Here is a 16,543-nt window from a genome sequence, read left to right as displayed (position 1 = left end):
AGGCTCAATTTTCTAGTGAAAACATAATATAAAAATACCAGCTAAGTCTCAATTCTCTTTCAACTCTCCCAGAGTAAGTTTGTCTTTTCTGATGGTGGTTTTTTGGTTGTTGTTATTCAGACATAGGCTGGCTCCTTCTTCTCTTAAATATACCTCCTCTGTTAAAATATATTTAAAAATCCTCTGGGTTCTTGGGAGGGGCACAGAACTTCAAAGGCCATCCCCTCCACAGCCTGTGGCTACGACAGAGCGGGACCTTTATAATCTCAAATTAGAGCCACCAGGTGGAACCATGTCAGATTTTTCTTTGTGGCATGTTCTACTATTTAATTCACAGTCTCTCTAGTATTGGTCTTTTTCTTTATTATATGTGGTAACACTGCAATTCCCTACCACTTTTCTTTGTAATTTTTTTAAAATGAGACATTTTTGTCCTGGATAACATCCTCTGGGAGTTGAAGCTGAATTCTACACATCAGAAGCTTCTCATAAACAGCCAAAACAATATTACCAGGATAGCCCAAATCTCAAAATATATGGTTGTGTAGCTAAAAGAAATGAGTGGTTTTTTTGTTGTTTTTTTTTTTAATTTACATTAAACACTCCTTTTCCCAGACAAATCTAGTTTTAACCACACGAGGGCATCAGATACCCTTCAATGAGCTCAAGTCTAGGGCTTATTCTGTCTCCAAGTGGGTCTTAGCATCTCCAAGTAAAATCTGCAATGGAGATGTTGACGTAAATTACGATAGTCCATCAAGCACCTGTGCCCTGTGCCAGGTTCTTATATCTGTAAACCTGTTAAGTCTCATAACAACCCACTGAAGTTTGTTTCAAACAAGAAAACTGGCTCCATGGGTCAACTGACTCAAGCCACCTCTCTTGGGCTGTATGACTCTAAAGCTCAAGAAGCTTCTCCCACCTTGTTTCCTTCCAGCAGAACATACCAAGGATTCTAAGTTCACATCAGCCACTCATCTGTGCCCTGAGCATCACATGAATAAAATGAACCAACCCGGGATGAGCCCTAATTCACTCATTTGGCCAATCCATCACCAAGCACTCGCCCTGGCTGTGCATCATAGTCACCAGGGAGCCCAATTTCATCCCTACGTCCAGTTAAATCCTATGCCCTGGGGGTGGGGCCTAGGCACTGGTGTTTTTTAAAAGCTCTCCAGGAGTCTCCAATGTGCACCCATGAGTGGGAACCACTATGAAGTACTGTGCACTTTGCAAAGCAGTTGGCTAAAATTGTTTCGGTAGATGCTCACTGTCTTCTGAGGTGTCGTTTCACATATCTAAAGAGCTCTTGAATCCCTTCCTCTCTGCCCACCTTGGATTTGCCTTAGTCTAGGCCTTCATCATCCCTCATCCGGCCTCCCCATCAGTCTTCCTGCCTCCAGTCTCACTGTCGCGATCCATCTCCCACATGGCTACCAGAAGGATATTTCTAAGCAAAACTCTGACCTTGTCACTCCTCTGCTTAAAACTCATCCATGACTTGCCATTGTCTCTCAGACAAATTCTAAACCTCTTACCACATTAGTCACTTTGTTCCAGCTACACTGAACCTTTACTGCAGGCCTCTGCTCATCTGTGCCTCCTGCCAGGAAGGCCCTTGCCAGGCATCTTCCCTTAACTTCCACTCAGCCTGGGAGCCTCATCTCAGGTACCACCTCCTCTGGGAAGCCTCCCCTGATTTCCCCAGGCTAAGCTAGGTGCCCCTCTATGCTCCCATAGTCTCCAATACTTCTCTAATCACATATGTATCATAGATGGCATTGTAATTTGCTGTTTTCTTATCTTTCTATATCATCACCCAGAGACTGAGTCTTCTTTTAGTATAGATTATTTTTTCAATTTTAAATAGGTAACACACTATTTAAAAAAATTCGAACAGCTTGAAACGGAATGGCGTGATATATATGTTTCCTTGCCACCCCTACTAATTCTCCAGTCTCCCATCTCAGAGGCAATCTCTGATACTTGTTTCTTAGATGTCCTTCCAGAAATATTCTAGGCATATCCAAGTATATATACATACATTTAAATAGTCTACCCATTTTTTTCTTTTTTACACAAATGGTAGCTAGCACACTTCCCAGACTTCTGCATCTTTTTCTTTTCCTCTTGAGTATATTTCTTCTATCAGTTCCTATAGACCTGTCTCACTCTTATTCTATTTATGATGGTCTAAAATTTAGTCTTCTGTTGATGACTGTGTAGGTTCTTTTCATGGCAATGTCTTAACTAGCAAACCCAACATCAGGTACAGTTCTTGACTTACTAGGGGCTCCATGAATGCTTATTAAATGGGTAGATGGGTGAGTGGATGGATAGATGGATGGACAGATAGATAGATGGATTGATGGGTGGGTGAATGGGTGGGTTTGTAGGCAGGTGGATAAATAGATGGTTGGGTAGGTCGATGGATGGGTAAGTGAATGGGAGGGTGTGTGAGTGGATGGGTATGTAGATAGATGGATGGATAGGCATGTGATTAGATAGGTGGGTTTATGGGTAAATGGATACATAGATGGGGAGTATGTAGAGACATACATGGGTCTATGGGTGGATAGATGGTTGGTGGGTGGGTGGGTGGATGGATGGATGGATGAATAAACAACAGAAGCTCAGAAAAGCAAGATGCTCTGGCTGAGATATTCTGCCCACCTCCCACCCCCTTCAAAGCACCACACTACAGCTCTGACAATACCTCTAACCTTTCCTAGATGTTGTTCCTGGATTTTGGCCACTTGGGACCACATCAAAATCCAGTTTTAGAACATTGCATTAAGCATTATCTCATCAAAACTAGCTGTCTGTACCATTGCATCTCCTTAAAAAGCCAAGCAAATGAGAGAGCGCCTCTTTATGATTTAGGCCTCTTGAACTTGAGGCAAAAGTGCAGACTCTGTGTTCACCTTCATGAGAGGACAGAATACTTCTTTCTAGGTCCCACTGAGTCTTGATAGAGTTGGGGGTACCCCACAGGTGAGTTCCAGCCCCAACCAGAAGATGGATATGGAGTGCATCCCTCATCAATGGCTCTTTCTGGCCTGTCTGCTTGCTTTGCCACCCTCCAAGATGACATCAGCCAAACTTCCAAAATGCCACCTTTCCAGAGAAGACTGCCTCTACATAGGGAAGCAGCAGCAGGACCAAGCAGGGTGAGCTTGGAGAGTCGGAGTCAGACAGAGTGGGTTCAAATGCTGGCTGCCACTGAGCAACCCTGAACAAGACCCTTCAATTACCCCAAGCCTCAATTTATTCATCTGCAAAACAGAATAATAGTGCCTACCTGGTCAGGTTGACATGATGATTAAATGAGATAATGCATAAAAAGCACAGTGCATATAAAAAGAGTTCATTGTTTTTATGGCAGTTGTCATGATGATGCATACACTTCAGCCTTGACTCTACTAGGCACAGTTTCTGGGTGTTTTATATTAATTACCTCCTCAGAAATCCTAAAATACTATGATTATCCCATTTTACAGATGAAGAAATGAAAAGGTAACCTGTCCAAGATCACACAGACAGGAAGTAGTGGAGGCAGAATTCTTGCCCAAGGCTACTACGCTATTCTCTATACTGCTCCTATCATTATTACTCTTAGCATTAGTACTATCATTACCATTACTAGTAGTAACTATTGTTACCATTAGTACTATTGTCACTACTACTAGTAGTAGTACTATTATTACTATTTTTTAAATATTGTTACCTCCGGGCTTTCAACTTATGGTATCTTTGCCATGGGAACAGCCCTTGCAGCAAGGCCTCCAAAATTATGCAAAGCTGTGTTCTTGCTCTACCCATGGAGGAGACACACTGACATGACTTTTGTCACACATGACTTGACAGGCAAGCTCATTCCACGGTGCATGGCCAACCACAAGACACAGCTATTCCCCAGGCCCAGCCTCAAATACCACCAGCATCTCCCTACCCAGCTATCTTTGGAAATGTCATATTAAACACTCCCACCCTTGGCTTAGCTTCAGAGAAGCCCAGCTCTCAGAATAACTCCTAAGGCACCCCGGGTGAGGACAACTCTTGCTGCCCCAGAGCTTCTGGTACAAAAGAGGTTCCAGGGGCCTCCCTTCCTGCTCCTGGGGTCTCAGGACAGTGGGTCAAAGGGTTGGGCTGGATTCCCTTCTGTCCAGACATCACATGCAGCGCTGTGTCACTGACCCCTTTTAAGCAGGACCTCAGGACGTTAGGGAACAATCTTGGATGGGGACTTGGGGCCTTGGTTTCTGATCCCAGCTCTGCCATGATCTCTAAATGTGACCTTAAGCAGATATGTAACTTCTCTGAGCCTCATTTCCCTTGCTGAAAAATCAACAGAATACCAGCTCCTAAGTTGCAGAATTGATGTGAGGATTAAATGAATTATCAAATGTAAAATAAAAAAAAAAAAAAAAAGCACAGCACCAGGAATGTGGCATGTGCTCAGCATATGTTAGCTATCATCACCATCATCAACACCACCACGAGCACCATCATCATCATCGCCACCATCCCCATCACCACCACCATCAACACCGTCATCATCACCATCATCATTCTCAATACTGTCATGGCTATTATTGTCATCATCATCATCACCACCATCATCAGTGCCACCATCGTCGCCACCCCCAACAGTCACTGCTGCCATAGCTATCACCATCACCAACATCAGCAGCAGCAGTTGTCACCATCATGGTCATCATCATCATTATTATCACCATCATCTCTGCTATGGACTAAATTGTGTCCCCCTAAAATTCATATGTTGACGCCTTAACCCTCAATGTGACTGTATTGAAAGATAGGGTCTTTAGGAGTAATTAAAGTTAAATAAAGTCATAATGGTGGGGCTTTAAAAGGAAAGGTCTCTCCAAACACACTCAGAGGAAAGGTCATATGAGGACATATCTAAAAGCCAGGAAGAGAGCCCTCACCAGAAACTGAACCCTATCAGAACCTTGATCTTGGACTTTACAGCCTCTGGGGAACTATGAGGAAATTAATTTCTCTTGTTTAAGCCACAACGTCTGTGGTATTTTATTATGGCAGCCCTGGCAGACTGACACATCCACCATCACCAACGTTGTCAGCATCGACGTTATCACCATCATAGTCACTATCATCAACATCATCATCATCATCAATATCATCGCCATAATCATCATTAACCCCATCACGGTCATCATCAGAAATATCACCATCATCATTGTTACAGGTCAAATTCCTCAGGTGATTCCAAAGGTTATTATTCAGGAGTGTTCTTGGGATCGACACCTGTGGAAAAGCAGTTAAGAACGCAGAATTGGGCAAAGGGAGGAGACAGGCAGCAGGCATAGCTCCAGCTACAGTCTCTGTTGACCCTCTGGGGAGATCTAAATCTGATCACCTCTCAGAGCTGTCTGGTGTTGGGGCCCCTATCATTTACAATCTCTAAAATTTATCGCACTGTTGGGTTCGAGACTTCTTCTTACTCTTTTTCTCCAAAGGAGATTTGCATTTTACAAGAAGGGGGGCCAAGAGCAATGCTTACCACCAATGAATAAATCATTAATGGTGGAATTCCAGGCATCTGCTGGGCTTACTATCTGGGGCAGAGGAGCTTTGTGGGAGCTTCTCATACTGTCCCACTTGCCCTTCAGCCCCAGAATCTTGCTTGCTTTCTCACAACAGCAGGGCCCCCCTGAGGACCATCTCCCTTCAAGCGGGTACTCATCCATTCCGACCCCAAAGGCCCCAGGATAGTGCAGCCCTGCTTCCCGGCAAGGCTTCTTTGGTGGCCGCGGGATCTGAGTCTCCTCTCGACCTTTCCCACTCTTTTTTCTAGGGAGCTGAACCAAAGGACAGTTTGCTCGTGCAAGCGAATCCTTTTCTGGCCAAGTTAACCTCAAGGGAGAGAGCTTGGGTCAGGGACTCCTGCACTGAGTGGCCCCAGGCAAGCGTGGGCCTCTCTCATTTGTCCTCCTTAGATGGACAGCTTGAGAGGGGCTGTTGCAGGATTAAATGAGATTACATGGACAAAGTGCCTAGGACAACTGGGCACATCATAGGTGCTTACTAAATAAATACTCATTCATTCACAGGACAGGCTCTTAGCGGGCACCACGAGGCAGGAGAAGGACTCAGGAGGGAGATCATGCCTCTGCTTTATGCAGAGCAAGAGCTTGGCATGGAACCTCTCCCTGGCATCCAAAAACCTGCCTGACCCAGGCTTTGCCCAATTTTTGCTTCACTCAGCCCACTCCAGTCCCATTGGCCTCCCTGCTGTCCCTCAAACTCACCAAGCTCATTCCTACCTCAGGACATTTGCACTTGCTGGCCCCTCCGCCCAGCATCCTCTTCCCCAGAGTTTCATGCAGCTGCTTCCTCTATTCAGGTCTCACTTTAAGTGTCATCTCCCCATACAGGCCGCCCCCTCCACCCTGACTTAAATAGAAATCCATGCCTACTCACTAGGTCATTACACTGTTGGTTTTCTTCGTAGCACATAATGCTCTGGATTTGTCTTGCTTAGGGAGAGTGTGTCTGAGGATTCATCATTAAATCTCTGATACCTGGAACAGTCACTGCATACAACAAGGGAAGTGCTCGCAAAGGCTTGTTCTGGCCGTGGGCCTGCACCCACAGTGAGGGCCCTGAAAAAACTAGGAGACAAGAGATCCAAACTTTTCTCCCTCTCTGTATTTGTAGTTTATCTGCAAAGTGAGGGTTTGTACCCAACGAATCCATATTCCCTTCCAGCTCAAACAAAAAAATTCCACAAACTTGGACATCTTCGCTTTTTAGCCAATAACCAACTCACGCCAGAACATGATTCATCTCTGCCGATTCTGCCTAGCAACTGGCCCTTCTCCCCACGCCACGAAACAACCCCCCCCCAAGAAAAATTCCTCCCCCACCACACACCCGCCCAGCCTCCCCATGCCCCTCCTCCTCGGGCATCCTGGAGAGGAATGCAAGGCTTCAAGATCCCCCCCTGTCTGTCTGCTACCAGCATTTTAAAGCAACCTCAGAATGTCTCAGGCTATGTCTGGAACACGTGGGGGGAGCTGCCCTACCCCCCTTCAGATTAGTACAGGAAACGGCAGCAGAAACCAGGCAGATGGAAAGCGCTGACCCAGCACAAGGAGATCATTTCTATTCTGATGCCTCACCCTCCTCTAGTGTCCAGTTCCTCAGGCCTTGAAAACTGTCTGCATTTTAGGGAGAAAGAAGAGACAAGGGAACGTGAAAGAGTGGGAGAGTCCACACTTGAGACAAAGCCAGCTTGTTTGGATTTCCTAGGAATGTTTTTATCCAGTTCCCCACAGTGAGAAAAAAAGAACCGTCTCATCTTAGGAGATAGGGGGAAGCATTTGATAAACTTCAAAACCTATTTGCAATACAAAATTTTGGTAATCCAAGAATAGAAAGTAATTTCCTTAACTTAAAACAGTGCATTTACCAGAAAAGCGACAGCAAACATTATGGCCACTGGAAAATTTTGGAAGCATTCTCATCGAGATCAGGAATAAGACAAGGATGTCCATTACCACCTCCACCTCCACCACAACCACCAATCATGTTGAATTAGAGGTTCCAGCCATTGCAATAAGACACACACACACACACACACACAGAAAGTGAAGAGCATAGACGGGAAGCTATGAAACAGTCACTCATGGATGCTTCAATCGTCTATCTACCTAAAGATCCTTCCTGAATGAGAACTCACAGAGTCAGGTAACCTGGGATGGTGATCTGCCTCAGCCATTACCTTTGGGGGTCTCAGTTTCTTCATTTGTAGGTCAAGTGATAGGACTATACCACTTGTTTGAAAACTATGCTCCACCGAGCCCAAGGGGCCCAGGCTGTGGGAACCCTGAACTGGCTCCATGCGAGAGACAGCCAAGCCCAGGTAAACTGCAGTCTGGGCTCACCCCTCAAACAGGTGACTTCTGTGTGTGAGACAATCACGTCAGGGCTGCTTCCTGGAGCTCAGAGCTCTTTCCCCTCCCTTAAAGTAGACCACAACCCACCAGGAAGTTGAGCTCTGAGGCCAGAACTCGGACCCGAGCCCTCTCCCCAAACAAGTCACCTTACATCTTTGGCACCACATTCGTCAACAATTCTCTGAGCTGAAATAGTTTTTTCCTCAGCTAAATGAAGCTGATTGAACCAACTTCATAGAGATTCTTCACATGAAATCATTTATGTGAAAAGCGAATTGAGAAATATTGACCATATTTATGTTCTGGACCCTTGTTCTGAAGCAAATTCTAAATATCCTCTCACTTGACAGAACCAACATCTTTTTAACTCTCCCACACTTATGGGCATGTAGAGAGTTCCTTTTTCGCTCACTTATTCTAAACGAACATCCTTGCACATCCATCTCAGGGTCGACATACCTATTTCTGTAGGCAGTTTCCAGAAAGAATGTCTGGGGCAAAGGGCAAGGACATTTACAACTCTGATAGATGCTGCCTTATGACCCTTCAAAAAGGCCGTTTCTCTCTCACTCCAGTCTGCTCAAAACCGGACAGTGCGAAGATCAGATCTAGACAAAGACAAAATGTTCTTATCTTATGAGAGGCCGTGAGAAAAATTCGAAAGTCTTTCTAACTGGCTCCCCAATGTCTTACCCGGTCCTTCCAGCCAGCAGGCCAGACTGTGGGGAAACTGGCCTGTGGGATCAGCCTGTTCGACTTAGGTTAGCTAGAAGAAAGGACTTTCTGATAAAGGGTTTGTTCAGATGCTGGAGAGATGACCAAGGAAGCTGAGAGATTTCATCAAGGGGGTCTCTCAAAATGGGGAGCGTTTGATCTCTCTGGGATGGATTAAAGGGGGAAAAAGAAGCCAGGTTCTCCTAAGGCCTTCTTGTCCAAGAATCAAGTGATTATTTTTATTTAGAGGAAAATGGCATCCGGCATCTCTTTCCCCAGGTGCTGATAATAACGCCTCACAGGAACATAGAGTTTGAGGCCCACCAGCTGTCTGAAATTCAGAGCAAGCCTCTTTCTTCCCTTTGTCAGAGATGAGACTGAGGCCCAGAGAGGGCAAGCGATTTGCTCCAGGAAGCACAGCCAGGGAGGGGGCAGTGTTCAACATCCACCCCTGGGCCCCAGACCCAAGGCCAGTGCCTGCATGGGGCCCCTACCTCTGTGTTCATGCCCCCCAAGAGCCTCAGGTCTGTGGCTTAGACTCCAGACCCTATGGACTCCCCTTTTGCATGCAGCATCTTAGTCATGGCCAAGGGCTTTGGAGTCCTACAGACTGACTTGGTTATTCGCCGGCCACGTGACCTCTCGCCGGCCTTTTCAGCATACTCTGTAAAATGGGGATAAAGGCAACCTGTCGGGTCGTGGTCCCAGAGGCCACAATGTTGTGCTGGGTGAGCAGCCCGAGCTGCTCCTGGAGCAGAGTGCGCGCACGCACTGCGTGCGAACAGGAACGAGCTAACCCCGTGGCCCCGTTGTGGTCAAAGCCCTCTTTACAGCCTTTCCATCTCACAGACCACAGGGCAGGCAGCACCTGGCAGCTCTGAAGACACTTGAGTCAGCTGAGCTGTGGGGCCTCAGGGCAGTTTGGACACATTGGTCTTGGGCCCCCTCCTCCAGCCCATTATCCTGCATTCATATACTTGTTCATTCATTCATGAATAGGATTGCAGGCAGTGTGGAGCAGGGACTATGGGGACCAACAGTGCCAAGAGGCTCAGAGCCCAGCTCAGGTACTTTCTGGCTGTGTGACCTTGGGTGAGTCACTTCACCTCTCTGGGCTTCTGTGTCTTCCTCTGTAGAAGGTGGATAATATCCATGCCCCTCTCAGCTTTGTGAGGACTGAATGTCTAGAAAGTGCTTAGTGCTATGCCTGCAACACAGAAGATGCTCAAGAATTGGGGGTCAAAGGGGGTTCCTGGAGCCCCTTACATCACAACCTCTCTCAGGACAGGTGCAGAGATGTCCAGCTCCCCCAGTGTCACGTTTTCCCTCTGCTCTTCATTCAAGGAGCTCCTTGAAGGGAGCTCAGCACTTCCTGCTCAGCATTCATTGAGCACCTACTGGATGCCCAGCTCCATGCTGGGCCGGACCCGCAGGTCTTGGAGGAGATCAGAACCACCCACGGTACCCTCTTTGGAGCTTCCTGATGGTAGGAACGACAAGGACAATCAAAAGAGCCAAGAGAAATGTAGCTCTTTCTCCATCCTGGGCCACATGCTCCAGGTGCGTTTTCTCATCTGAGCCTTGAGACGTGGTAGAACCTGTTGCACAGATGAAGCGCTGAGGCTCGGAGAGGGGACGAAAGCCGCTCAAGTTCACAGAGTCTGGAGGTGGAATTCCAACCCCGGGATTTCAACCCGTCCTTCGGGATGCAGACACCTTATGTCCTTCCCCCACTGTACCTGGAGGATTTTTCTGCCAGAGTTGCTGCTATAAAAATTTGGTTTGTTTCATAGCTGAGAACAGAACAGAGAGAGGGAAAGACATGTTCTAGGTCACATGGCAGCTAATCCCACTGGGTCTCCCCTCACCCTTCCACCCTCCCCAGAAATAGCCCTGACACCTGCCCCCTTGGGCCCAAGTCCCTCGGCTTCCCAAGCCATATTGCCAGCCACATCTCCAGCTACACTTGCCCAGACAATGTCTAAGCCCTGGCTGGGGTGATTGTAGCCCAGAGGGAGACAGGGAACAGCTGTAGCATGACCCCTGGCCCCCACCAGGCGCCAAACCCCTGCAGAAGGGCACATGGCATGGGGGGTTTCACCACCCAAAGGGCAGCATGAGACTGTCTCTCTTCTCTGGCCACACCCTTGATCCCTCCCTGAAGTTCACGGGGCTTCCCTGGCTGCTGGCAGTGCTTTCATTTCACCAACACTTCCAAGATCCTCTGCCCTAAACCCCAAGAAAAGATATTGAGACTCCAAAGTTTCAAGCATCTAAGAATCACTGATCTTATGATTCTGAAGCTTCTAAACCTAGACCTGGAAAAAAAGAGGCAACTCACAGAACAGCCAGACCTTTAGACACAGATGTTTCTTCCTTTTCTCTTCTCTGCACACAGCTCTTCACAGTTTATAGCTAACAGAAGCTCACGTTCATTGAGCAGCTGGGGGTGGGGGCTGTCCTAAGCATTTTAAGTGAATGACCTCTGCTTCCGACAACCCTCCAAGGTAAGTACCACCATTTCACAGATGAGAAAACGGAGGCCCAGAGAGGTTAAGTGACTTGCCCAAGGCCACAGAGCTGAGAAATTGCAGAGCTGGGATTCTAACTCACGTCCTCTGAAGCCTGCGCCCCTAACTGCCATGCTACACTGCTCTGCACATTGTAAAGTGCACTTACCTCTATTAACTTCTCAGCATTCCAAGCGGACAAGGCAAGGGCTGTGGTCCCAGCTTTACAAAGGAGGAACCCATAGCTCATAGAGGTTAAGCTGATTTGCCCCAAGTCACACAGTGAGGAGGGGCCTAATTGGTTGGGTCTCCTGGTTTCTTATTTCCATGTCCCACTACCTCCCCCTCCCCTTGCTGTCCCAGTCATCGACCCCTTTGCAATCTCAGTTCCTCCTTTTCCCTCTCCAGAACCCTGCAGCTGAGTCTGGCTCCCCAAATCCTAAAGAAGAGGCCCCAGGTGGCCACCCCTAGACCTGGACCCTCCAGCCCTCCAGGGCAGCCCCAGGAGTTCCACCAGGGCCCCAGTGGCTGGTGGGATGCCTGTGCTGGGCATCTCAGAAGCTTCTGGCATCAGGGACCCTGGCAAGAGAGGATTTATGAGCAGGGTTATTTTATACTTTGCAGCTGCTGCCATAAACCCAAGACCCGCTTGGGAACCGGGGAGCAGCTGCAGGGGAACCTCCTGGGCCCTGGAGCCAGAGTCAAATCCTTCCTGCTATTTCTGAGCGGCCTGAGGAATCCTGAAATGAAAATCTCCTGAAAAAATGGCAAATCCCTGTCCCACTCCAGACAGGCCCAATCCTTCCTTCACAGCAGGTAAGAGCCAGGACAAAGCAGAGCAGAGCTGGACATAGCGCCAGACACTGCCCACCAGACTCCCGGACTCTCACCAGCTCCTGTCTGGCCCTTCGATGCCCGCATATAAAACGAGGGGCTGGTCTCTATCAGGGGTTCTGAGACCTTCTGAACTGTAGAGTGTCCCCAAAGTCACTTAGCTCAGTCAATCCCACTGTTTACGTTTCTATACTCCAACTACTGGTTGTATGACCTTGGACCAGTTACTTGACCTCTCTGGGTCTCTGCTTTTCTCGTCTGTCAAATAGGGAGAAATAATGACCATCTCATTAAGAAGGTTGTGAGGAAGAAATAAAATAACATCAGTAGTTCATGGCAGGTTTATTTGTAATAGCTTAAAACTGGAAACCACCCAAATGTCCATCAGCAGGTGAACGGATAAACAAATTGTAATACATCTATACAAAGAAATACTAGTCAGCAATAAAAAGAGTGAAATACTGATATACACAATAACATGAAGAAATCTCAACATATGTATGCTGAGTGAAAGAAGCCAGACCAAACAAGAGTATACACTATATGGTTCCACGTATATAAAATTCCAGAAAATAAAAATGAATCATGGTGACAGAAAGGAGATCAATAGTTGCCTTGGGACTGGGGGTGGGGGAGGGAGAGAAGCAGGAAGGATTGTTTCCAAGGGGTATGAAGAACGTTTCGGGGGTGATGGATATATCCATCATCTTGACTGTGGCAATGACTTTACAAGTATACACATATGTCAAAATCATCAAATTGTACACTTTGTGAATTTATCGTGTGCCCATTAGACCTCGGTAAAGCTACAGAAAGTAAATCACCAGACATGCATAACAGTCCATTTATAAAAGATGACTCTTCCTGTTATTAACCATTGTGGTTGCATTCGGACGATTCTTTGTTGAATTTTCGTCTCCTCCACTAGAATATAGCCTTAGATCTGTTTTACTAATGCTGTGTCCCCAATACCTGGCACATAGTAGCTGCTTATTAAATAGTTGTGGTTGGAAAACAAAGGGTTTATGACCCTGCTACTTGCTCCTGGCCCCCCTGGGAACTCAAGGAGTTAAGTAATCCCAACCAGGGCAGACTAGAGGATACCAAGCCTCTGTGAAAGAGAACCAAGACAGGCCAGACCCACACTGCTGAGCCATCGCTGTCAACTCCCCAGGGGGCAAGGCAAGGTTGAAACAAGGAAACAGGACTCATGATTAAATGCCAGGGACGCAAAACACATGTGCCCACATCCCGCTCAGCAAAGAGGCTCAGCCCTGGGAACAAAGACAAGTCCAAAAATGAGGTGGGAGGCTCAGCACTGAAGAGCCCAGGCTGAGGAGCCAGAGGGCCCTGGGTTATAATCCCAGCTATGCCCAGCTGTGTGACCTCAAGCAAGTCACTGCACCCCTCTGAGCCTCAGTTTCCTCATCTGTAAAACGGGGGTAATGAAACATCTGTCTGTGAAGACTGTGGAGAGGGTTCAATGTGGTTATGGATGCGCTGGCACGTGTGCCTTCCTTCAGCCTTACGTGTACATGCTCACACAAGGAACACCTACCATGTGCCAGCTACTGATGCTGGCGAGACAGTAGTGGACATACGCCCAGGCTCCACTCCTTGTGAGCTTTGCATCTTGGTGGTGACAATTCCCCAGCCACACCTAAGGACACTCTAATTTAATTGGTCTTGGTGAGGGCCCCAGAGCCAGGATTTTTAAAAGCTTCCAGGTAATCTCAATGTGCAGGTGGAGACCCCTGCCAGGTAGGGTAGGATCATCCCCTCTTTATACACGTGGCCCAAAGAGGTGAGGAGACTTGCCCGAGGCCACACAGCCAGGTCAGGGTAGAGCTGGCATTGACCCAGGCAGTCTCGCCCCAGGGCCCAAACCACTTTAACCATCCAGGGGGTCAAACAATGTGCCCAGAGCAGAGTGGCCCAGGAGGTGTGAGTTCTGCCCCTCCTGCTCTCATCCTAGGCAAGACTCCCAGCCAGCAAATGGCCAGCCCATCGGGCTGATGAGAACAGGCCAGGATATGGAGAAGGGGGCTCTTCAGCACCCCCACCCCCATTCCCACATTGAGCTGGGGTTCATGTCTTGGGGTGGTTTCGCTCTCTCCCTCCCTCCCCATTTATGATGACAGCAGGCCTGGCCCCAGGACAGACTCCCAGGCTGAGGGCAGCCGTGTGATTTTACAAGCCCTGGGACACTGTGGGGCTTGTTTAAGCCCTGGCAGATTCCCGGATCCATGAGAACAGTGGAACCCGTCACCCTAACCCTCAGGCCCTACTCTCCCTCCAGCCCGGCCACACACACCCCCAACCACTGTCTCCCTCCATGGCTCACTCCTCACTGGTGCCTGGGCAGAGGCCCGATATGTGCCTGTAAGAGGGCCCTCCTGGGTTACTCCATCAAAGATGGGGGAGCAAATTGAAGGGGTTCTAAGCAGGAGTGGGGCCGTGCTGTCTCCTCCTCCAAGGGCTTCATTAATTCATTCACTCATTCATGTATTATAAAAGCAGTAGAGCCCAGCGGAGAACTCCGACTCTAGAATCAGATCAAGGGGCTGGAATCCTGGCTGTGTGACCCGGGCAGCTAACTTCACCTCTCTGGGCCTCAGTTTTCTTATCTGTAACATAGGACTAATAACAGTACATCTTGTAGGGTTGTGAGACTCAATGATGTCCGGATGTCCAGTGCTTAGAGCAGTGCCTGGGACATAATAGGTGCTCGTTAATTGTGAGCAGTCATCGTCACTGAGCCCAAGGGATTGTGGAAAAGAAGCTGGGTGAGAGCTGTCAGGGAAGGCTCCCAGGAGGAGGGGACGTTTAGGCCAGAAGCTAAAGGATGAGAGGAAGTTAGCAAGGCAAGGAGATGGTTTGAAGGCTATCATAGGCAGAAGGAATAATAGCTGTAAAAGCTCAGAGATGAGGAAGAGGTTGACTCCTGCACTAGGGCTCAAATGACCTCCTTAATCCCCCCTCCCCCCACAAGTCCCAGGGGACATAGTCTATGGCTAAAGCCCACACTCCACATCCTCTGGAGGCCCAGTTAAGCATTAATGGGAAGTCACTGACCAGGGAGCTGCTGACTGGGAAACATCTCCCATGTCCACTTCTGTCTTACCTGGTTTTTCCCTGTCATGGGGAAGCTCAGTACACTTGCTCCCCATATCCCAGAGCCCAGGACCTCACAGGAGCTCAGGAACAAGGAGAGAGCCTGTCACACCCAGAGAGGTTAAGTGACTTGGTCAGAGCCACACAGCATCCGGGTATTCAGTATTCGTATTCAATTCTCCCTATGTTCTTGGGCAGGAGCTGGTCTGGGCTGAGAAAGGGAGGGTGCTTCCCCACTGAGCGAGACAGAGGCCATTGTGTTTTATGAAACCCAAACCGGGGCCCCCTCCCGGATGGATGTGGGGTCGATAGAGGAGAGGGGGAGCAGGGGGATGGACTCCCTGCCCCCATCACCCCGGAGATCCAGCACGTGCTCCCAGCTCAGTCACATCTGGATTCCAGCTGGCAGCTCCAAGGCAGAGGGGGAGCAGTGGCCACAGGAACTTGCTATCAAAGGCGAGGAGGAGCCTGGTGGTGAGGAGACAAAGGCCAGGGCTGCCTCCAACCCCAGGCGCCAGGGAGGGTGCGGTGAGTGCAGCATTGTCCAGAGACCAGTCTCATCCTCAGCCACTCTTCAGGGGGATGGGAAACTGAAGCCTCCACTGGAAGCCCCTCCACTGCCCTGTCTCCTCAAGGAAACAAAGAGTGGTTGGCTCCCCTGTGGCCACAGTAAGTAGCAGAGCCACGCATGGAACCTGGCTATGTGGCTACAAGTCCAAGGCTGGCGCTCAGCCTTGGGGTGAGGCGTGAGTTCCCACCCTCTGTTCCTTTGGACATTCATTCATTTCCCCCCGCCATTTAGACCCCAGAGCCTGGCTGATGTGTCTCCTCCAGAAAGTTGCCCCACCCCCACGAAACAGCCCAGGGGACATACCTGTCCCCATCTCCCGGAGGACTCATTCCCTCCTCAGAAAACCAGCGAGACTCAGGCCGGAATAAAGGTTTATTGTGCTGGTTTGTAATATCTCAGCACCTGAGAGTTGTGTGGAGGTTGAGGGGCCCCAGACAAAAGTATGGGGAAGAGGACCTCCAAGAACCTCCCCAAATTAGGACGGAGCTCAGGCTCCCTGGTCAAGGACTAAAGAATGCTATAGACACAGGCTGCCAGACAACACGCATGAGCAAGGGGCTGGGGTCAAGGGTCCCCTGCTCGGAGCTGGGCGTCAGAAGCCCTCCCCCACCCCCTCACACACAGCTCCCCACCCCACCCTGGCGTCTAGGCTGCTTTGGGAGCCTGACAAAAAAGGTTCAATTCATTCGCCTCATCCTCACAGCAGCAGCGGGGATGAGAGGCAGCACTTGAGAGGGGCCCAAGCCCCCACAACCTACAGCCCATACCCCGGACCAAAGAGACACTGGGGGCACCTTTGGGAACATTTAGAGCAGTCATTTCCAGAGTGTGCTCTGAAGCATTTCAATGTAGCT

The sequence above is a fragment of the Pteropus alecto genome, unplaced genomic scaffold (assembly GCF_000325575.1).
Source record: "Pteropus alecto unplaced genomic scaffold, ASM32557v1 scaffold259, whole genome shotgun sequence".
NCBI classification, from domain to species: Eukaryota; Metazoa; Chordata; class Mammalia; order Chiroptera; family Pteropodidae; genus Pteropus; species Pteropus alecto.
Note: the sequence above shows the minus strand (reverse complement) of the source record.